Source organism: Phalaenopsis equestris, unplaced genomic scaffold (assembly GCF_001263595.1).
Source record: "Phalaenopsis equestris unplaced genomic scaffold, ASM126359v1 Scaffold207393, whole genome shotgun sequence".
Classification (NCBI taxonomy): domain Eukaryota; kingdom Viridiplantae; phylum Streptophyta; class Magnoliopsida; order Asparagales; family Orchidaceae; genus Phalaenopsis; species Phalaenopsis equestris.
Genome location: NW_018226727.1, coordinates 4,619 through 12,064, shown reverse-complemented (window position 1 = coordinate 12,064; position 7,446 = coordinate 4,619).

Genomic DNA, 7,446 nt, shown 5'->3' with positions numbered 1-7,446 from the left:
AAATCTCTTACTTTCCCTCCACTCTTACAATCTCTCAAAGAATTCCTCACAATACTAACCCTAAATTAAACTCTCTACACTCTACAAACAACAAAACTCAGCGTACACCACCACGGGGCTCCTCCTTTTTTCAGCCCAAATGTTTCTTTTAAAGTTGTAGAAGAGTTTTCCAAGAGTTACCTAAGTGTCCCTTCAAAAATTGTCCACATTCAATGCACATGTTAAGAGAACCACGGCTCTCGCCGTTGGCGGCCTCGATGGAGCCGTTGGCGGCCTACTAGAATATTTGATTCTGGACTCTTGGGAAAAACCCATCGTTGGCACCGTTGGGCTCGTCGTCGGCACCCTAGTTCAAATCTTCATATTTTGGTCTTTTCTGCTCCAAATTCACTCATTTTTGCATATTTTTGCTCCAATGACCATAATTCAACATACATGTAACAAAACATCAAAAAGACCCTTTTTTAAAGTGCAATATCATCAATATTAGTATAAAATAGGTATGAAAATCTCAACATATTTTTCTTTGGTCAAGGCCTTAACACAATCTAAGGGTGGAACATTGGTTTTAAAGGGTAGACCTTACCCGAAAGAATTCAATGTCGTACCCTTCCCTAAGGGTTTTGTGTCCCCAAACTTTAAGATATTTGATGGGACTGGAAATCCTAGACAACACATAGCACATTTTTTAGCCAATTGTGGCAACACAAGAAGTAACGAAGCTTTACTCTTCCAACAGTTTGTCAGCAGCCCTGTCAGGGATTGCTCAGGGATTGCTTTCGATTGGTATGCTGATTTACCCAATGGATCAGTTAAGACATTTGTCGAGCTATGATAATTATTTGTGAAGAGATTTGCCGGAGCACAACATCATGTCTCTATAGGAGAGCTCGTGATGGAGAAGCAAAAGCACAATGAGACTTTGGTGGATTACATCTTGTGGTGGAGAAACCTTAGCATGAAATGTGAACCTCAACTATAGGAACATCACGCAGTTGAGATTTTACTTAAAAGCATTCATGGGCCAGTAGCTTTCATGCTCAAGGGACTCACCATCAAATCCTTTGAGAAGCTACTTAGCAAAGCCAATAATCTTCAAGAAGAAATCAAACATATGGATTCTCACGAGAAATCTAAGGCAACTAGAGTATTTGAAAAGAAGTTAGGAATAGTAGCAACTGTTGATAAAGAAAAATAACCAATGAAGATATATCCAAAAAATCCTTGCCAATCTTTGCAGCATGCTCAGAAATAGAGTAGCCAGTCTAACCAGCAATTGCCTTGAGGAGGATCATCCCGAACAAAGAATAAAAGAATATTTTTGGCATAACGACAAATAATGGTGTATTCTTTTAAAAATGAAGCCATATCAAAAATGTTCAAAAGTCTGATGAAGAAGTGAAGAAGCCTGAGTTCAAGAAGCCTGAGTTCAAACTACCAGATCCAAAGGAACCCGAAGAGGTCGACAAGAAGGATGAACCAAATTATTGCCCATACCATTGGTTTCTTGGTCACACCTCAGACACACTAGATATGGATGCTTCGTCTTTAAGGACTGGCTCGAGAAGAACCTTAAAGAAGGGAACATAATTAATAAAGGGTATATAATGATCCCAAAAGAATATTTAAGAGAACCTGAAAAAGGTTCCATAAATATAATTTTGGTTGAGCTAATCTCTCCGATTAATTCATATACTGGAGAAGATGGATGGAGTACGACTTGGGACGAGCTCTAGAGGGTCCTAAACCAAATCCAGGATACATCGAAACAATCTTCCGCATATGCTGAAGAAGATTGATGGAATGCAGTCTGGAGCAAATCGTCCAAGAAAATATTGAACCAAATCCAGAATGCTTCAAAACAAGCCTCCGTTCAGAATCTTCAGCCTTCCAAACCCGAGATGAACATTTCACCAGGAGATTCATCGTCGTCAAAGACAAAGAAGAAGAAGAACACCACTACAAAGATTGATGGCATGGGGGGTAGGATAGGGGCTACCTCTACTAGATTAGTTGTTTTGATTTCAGCTACGTTTTAAATAATGATTATGATTTCAGCTACGTTTTAATTGTTTCTAGTGATAACATAACTGATTTTGACCAATCTAACCTCAATCTTGATTCTCAAAATGATCCTCAAATTGTACTTGAGTCCGATGAACTCGCTAACAAGACCGAAGAAGACATTGATGATACCACTTACGACAGCACCGAGAGTGAAGAACCGATTCTCGAGTACCACGGTGCACCGCTTGCCATCAAATTAGATCTTTCTAATAAAGAAGAAACACCAGAAGATTCGATAATGATATCTCAAGAAGAAGAAATTACAGAGGTGAACTTAAGGAGCGGGAGAGTATTACCCCCAAGAATAGCTCCAACAGATAAAGGAAAACAAATATTAACTCGAGAAGAGCTACTTCCACCTCCACCAGTGGAAGAACCACATAACCAAGAGAAAATTGGAGGACCATACAAAGTGGATTACAATGTACTAGCTCATCTTAGGGTGTTACCGGCTATATTAAGCATCTACGATGCTCTGATCCTGTCAAAGGAGATGAGAGAGTCTCTGGTTACAGCTTTTCTTGACCTAGAGATTTGTTTAGCCCAGTTGGCCAGCACATCCTCGGATGAAGTTTGCTCATTGAAGGAATAGTCAGGGGTAACCTTCATAGATGAAGAATTGTTGCTCGGTACCGCCGACGACAATCGTCCACTCTACATCTCCGTTAACATTTGTAGATTTGTGTTGTCCAAAATTTTAGTAGATCTTGGAGCAACACTAAACTTGATGAGTCTACGGATATTAGCCTATTTGGATATTGAAGCTCAGAAACTAGACTGATAAAATGATGCTATGAGGATTCAACCAAAAGGGAGAGAGAGTCGTTGTATCCATTACATTGCATATGAAGGTTAGAGAACTAGTGAGAACCGCTAAGTTTCATATCATCGATGATGAGACCTCTTTCAACGCTCTACGGGGTCAACCATAGATTCACGAACACAGCATGGTTACATCGTCTCTAGACCAATGTATTAAGTACTACAAAGAAGGACAATAACATTGCATCAAGGGACATCTACAACCGTTCTCAGTTCATGAAGTTGGAATTCATGAAGAAGCTGCCTGCTACGCGCCTCCGAAGAAAACTGTCTTCTCTTGCAAAATTGTCACAAATAAAAATGAAAATTCAAAAAAAATCACAAAGAGGATGCCATTCAACTCCACTTCAGCAATCTTCCACCACTCTTTTGCAACAAGTTGGTGGAGGTTCTTTTAGTTTGCGCACCGGAGATCGAGGTCGCGGACGTGGGCAAGGAAAAACCAATTTAATTGTTAAACGGACTAGGTCAACCATCAACAATGGTGATGAAGACAGTTCTGAAGATGAAATAATGATGACAAAATTGAAGAAACCTCAGTACAAGATATCCTTAGAAGATACTGAGCAAAGCAAATATGAGACAATGTATGATCAGATAAACCATTATGTGAACATCATGACTCTTACTCTGATTCTCCCTCAAAAGGTCGAGAGTTTAGAGGTTAAGGAAGTCTGTAGCGCTGGTTTAAAGCTGATCAAGTTTTATCGTGTTTCTACCTCTACTGATCTTGAAAATCATGTAAACTTGGATGATGATCCCAATGAATTAATGGAATTGCCTTTTTGTTATTTTTTTTCTTGTGTACAAAAGTTAATTAAGCAGGGGCATTTGTCAAAACAAACACTGAAAGATAAATTACAACTTTTTGAAAAATTATGGAATGTTAAAAGTTGAACTCCCAACTCAAAAGAGGGTCTCAAATTTGGTACAGTCGGAGCAGTCGATGATTTAGAATTTTGTATGGTTGTTACTGGTGAATCGGAAGGGAATTGCCTTGATATGGAGGATGACTTTATTGATCAGCTAATAGAAGATGCTCCGCAAAAATTTGAGGAGCAAATTAAATCAACTCTTGATGAATTGAAGAAAATTAACCCCGGTACTGAAGAAAAACCTTGACCTACATTTATAAGCTCTTTACTCAACAATGAAGAATCTTTACAATTGATCAAATTGCTAACACAATTCAAAGATTGCTATTAAAGATCGCTTCATATGGAGCTATGATGAAATGTCATGGCTGTCAGAAGAGGTTGCAGTTCATAAACTCGGGGTAGATAAAGATATGACTCTAGTAAAACAAGCTCCCAGGAGAATGCGCCTCGAAATAAAGCAGCAAGTCATCGCCGAGGTAAGGAAATTAATACACGCTAACTTTGTGAAAGAAGAGCAATACCCCAGAAGAGCAATACCCCATAGCAATACCCCATATGGTTAGCCAACATTGTCCCAGTTAAGAAGAAAAATGGAAAAATCTGTGTTTGTATTGCTTTCAGGGATTTAAACAAAGCATGTCCAAATAACGAATTCCTGTTACCAATACCAGAAATGATGCTGGACAACGCTTCTACACATGAAATCTTTTATTTTATAGAAGGATCATTGGGATACAACCAAATGAAGATGGCTCCCGAAGATGCAGAACTTATAGCCTTCAGAACACCTGTCAGGATTTTCTGCTACACAGTGATGTTGTTTGACCTAAAGAACGCCAGAGCAACATACCAATGTGCAATGACAAAGATTGTTGATGACCTCATTCACAATCAAGTGGAATGCTACGTGGATGATTTGGTCATCAAAATCAAGTGAAAAAAGACCATTTATACGATTTTAGGATTGTGTTCAAACATTTTAGGATTGTGTTCAAACAGTGTTCAAACAATTACAACAATATGACCTTAAAATGAATCCCTTAAAGTGCGCCTTTGGCGTTACCTCTGGGAAGTTTCTAAGATTCATTGTCCGTCATCAAGGAATTGAGATCGACTTAGATAAGATTAAAGCTATCTTGAAAATGCCTCCACCTAAAACCATAAAACAACTACATTCCTTCCAAGGGAAGTTGTCATATCTTAGACGCTTTATTTCTATTCTCTCAGGTAGGTGTCAACCCTTCTCGGCATTAATTAAAAAGGATACCAAGTTTATTTGGGAAGAGAAATGTCAGTGGGCCTTCGAGGATGTTAAGCAATATTTAATGACACATTCTATTTTGGCAGCCCCTATCTCAGAAAAACCTTTGATACTTTATACCACGACCCTAGACGACTCCTTTGGAGTCTTGGAGCCCTCTTAACCCAAGTCTTAACCCAAGTCAATGACGAGGATAAAGAAAACGCACTCTACTACTGGAGTCACCGCCTAATACCGACAAATATAAGGTATTCACCTACTGAGAAGCATTGTCTAGCCTTGATTTTTGCTGCCCAAAAGCTTAGACATTACATGCTTTCTCATAAGATCTCATAAGATCGCCCTAATTCTCATAAGATCGCCCTAATTTCAAAAGTTAATCCGTTGAAATATTTGATGACCCGACCAACACTCTCTGGACTTCTAGCGAGATGGCTGATGGTTTTATTGCAATTTGATATAACTTTTGTTCTCCTCTGTGCTATCAAAGGACAGATTTTAGCAGACTTCCTCCCCGCACACCCACTTCCAGTTGGGTCCCCTCTTAATGATGAGCTACCATATGATTAGGTACTACAAATGGAATTCTCTAGTGCGCAACACTAGGAAATGTACTTCAATGGAACTTCGTCAGCCAAAAAGGACAAAGGATCAGACACAGTTATACCAGATAAAGCAGGTATTTGTTTGATCTTTATCACGTCAGATAAAGGTATGTTGAGGTTCTCAGACCACCTAACAGAGCCATGTACCAACAACGAACCAAAATATGAAGCCTTAATCATTGGATTAGAGTTGGCAATCTCAATGAACATAACAGACATTGCCATCTATGGCGACTCACAACTCGTTATCCAGCAAGTCGTCGGACAAATACAAGATTTTGAAACCAAAGCTAGCAGAATACCACCGGTATATAATGAAATTGTTGGAGCAGATCCCCAACGTAACTTTCTACCGTATTCCTAGGGGAGATAATGCCCATGTTGATGCTTTCTCAAAACTCGCAAAAAAATTAGCATGTCACCTAGAGGATTCCATTGATATCACAGTACAAGTCAGATCAATCTTGAAACTCTACACAAGCTCGAGAAAGAAGAAGGAATGGATTGCAGTTGCAGATATCAACGAAGATTGGTGGAAGTCATTAATAGAAGATTTTCATACTGAAAAGTTGCCAGAAGACAAGTCTAAAGCACATCACATTACAAAGAAGGTTATGTCGTACACTCTAGTGGGTGATGTCCTCTACAGGAGATTGTTTGACCAGATGTGGCTACGATGCTTAAGCAAAAAAGAAGCACAAAATATTGTTAAAGAAATACATGCCAGATTGTGTGGTGCTCACTAGTTAGGGCCGAAGATGAAACTGAAGATCAAACGACTCGGATATTATTGGCCAGCTGTTGACCTCACTTTTGGCTGAGGTCTAGAAACTTCTTTAGTAGCCTAGGTCCAGCCATAGGACTTTCCTATTGACTAGTCTTAGAAAACTAGAAAAGGTACCCTCACCATTAGAAACTCAAAACTCTTCTCTTTACTCAGCTGGAAGTCCCACATATTGGTCCTAACCGCTAGCACTTAGTAGGTAAGATCATTAAGAGGGAACTTAAGAAGGGTTCTTATAGGACTACTTGGCCTTAAGATTGACCCTAGGTGTTGGTTTGAAGTTAAGGTATACCATACCCCCACAATACCTTCACAATACCCTGGCTAAGATCAATACATGAGAGCCAAAAATGGGGATTTCATTGATTCATGGTTCATTTAGAATGAATATTTATCCAATTCCACTTGAAATGCCCAACTTGGCATTTTGCCCCTAGACACCTCCAAATTACCTAACTGCCCTTAGGACCCAAATTTGGCCAAAATTCTCAAAGTTGGCCAAAATACCCAAAACTGATCAAAACTCATTCCAAACACTTTGAATATATCCAAATTTGCTAAAACTGACCTTGGTCCAATTTGGTCAATTTGACCACTTTTGACCAAAACCCCCAATTAGCCCCAATATTGGCTAACACCCCAAATCTCAACAATTGAATGCCTTAAACTTCAAATTGGCATCTAATTTTTGTTCAAAATCTTTTATAAGGTCATTTGTGACCAAAGAAAACAATCAATTTGAGCTTAGCCCAAAGCTAGCTTAAGTTTGACCCAAATTAGATCCATATGCCTAAATTGGGTCTAAATCCAAATTTCATTAAAATCCACCAAATCAACTTCAAAAAAAATTTCATCCTTCATAAAAATTGTTCATTATGATGTTTTACACCAAACACAATAATCAATTTTAGCTTAGCCCAAAGCTATCCCAAGTTTGACCCAAGTTTAGCCCTACATGCCTAATTTGGTTCCAAAACCAAAACCCATCAAAATCCATCCAAATTGACCACCAAATCAACTTCAAAACAA